This window comes from Panthera uncia, chromosome D4 (assembly GCF_023721935.1).
Source record: "Panthera uncia isolate 11264 chromosome D4, Puncia_PCG_1.0, whole genome shotgun sequence".
In the NCBI taxonomy this organism is placed as follows: Eukaryota; Metazoa; Chordata; class Mammalia; order Carnivora; family Felidae; genus Panthera; species Panthera uncia.
In genome coordinates this window covers 41,781,525-41,782,310 of record NC_064807.1, presented here as the reverse complement: position 1 = coordinate 41,782,310, position 786 = coordinate 41,781,525, and positions in this window count along the sequence as shown.

Genomic DNA, 786 nt, shown 5'->3' with positions numbered 1-786 from the left:
GAAACCACAACCAAGCAGACAGTGAATTCAACACTCCCCCAGGGCTCCTCTGCTCTGCCGCGGGACCTGAGACGCCCACTCAGGAGAACGCCCCATTTCCTGCACCCTTCCAGCTCAAGAAAAAAAAAAAAAAAAAAAAAAAAAAAAAAAAAAAAAAACCCTAGGAGCATTCTGAGGGGGCGTGGTGAGGACGAGTCCCAGTGCGCCGTCCAGAACCACCTTTTCTCCACCGCAGAGGTTCCGGGAGCCCCCCGGTCCTGTATCTGCACACCTTACAACGCTCCGCCCCCGACACTCGGACGCAGGTGGCCCCAGAAGGATGTCAGAACTTCCCTGGGTCCCGGAAAGGACGGAAGTGAGGAGGAGTGTCTCAACCCGCGAGCCTTCCCCTCGCCGCCGGAGCCGCCGCCAGGAAGAAAGGTCTCCGCCGAGGACGGCCCGGAAGAGGTGCGGGGTCGCGGACTCCCTGAAAGTGGGCCGCACCCGGGCTCTGGCGCCGTCTCCTCCCCGCGACTCTCCCCAGCTGGAGGCCCGACCCTGGCGCGGGCGGGACGCCGGGACCGGCCCCAGGAGGGTAGGCTGAGGCTCAGCGCAGAATTTGACCCCGGCAGCCCTGAGCTCGCCACGCGGGGCCGCCTTAGCCCCAACCCCGTGCCACCTGTCCTCGCTGGGGTGGCAGCGCAGCCCCAGGACAGGCCCCAGGCTGAAGCGCTCCCCGCTCTCTTCGACTAGAAGAGAAGTCCTAGGAGGGGGGGAGCGACGCCAGACGCGCAGACCGCCTCACCT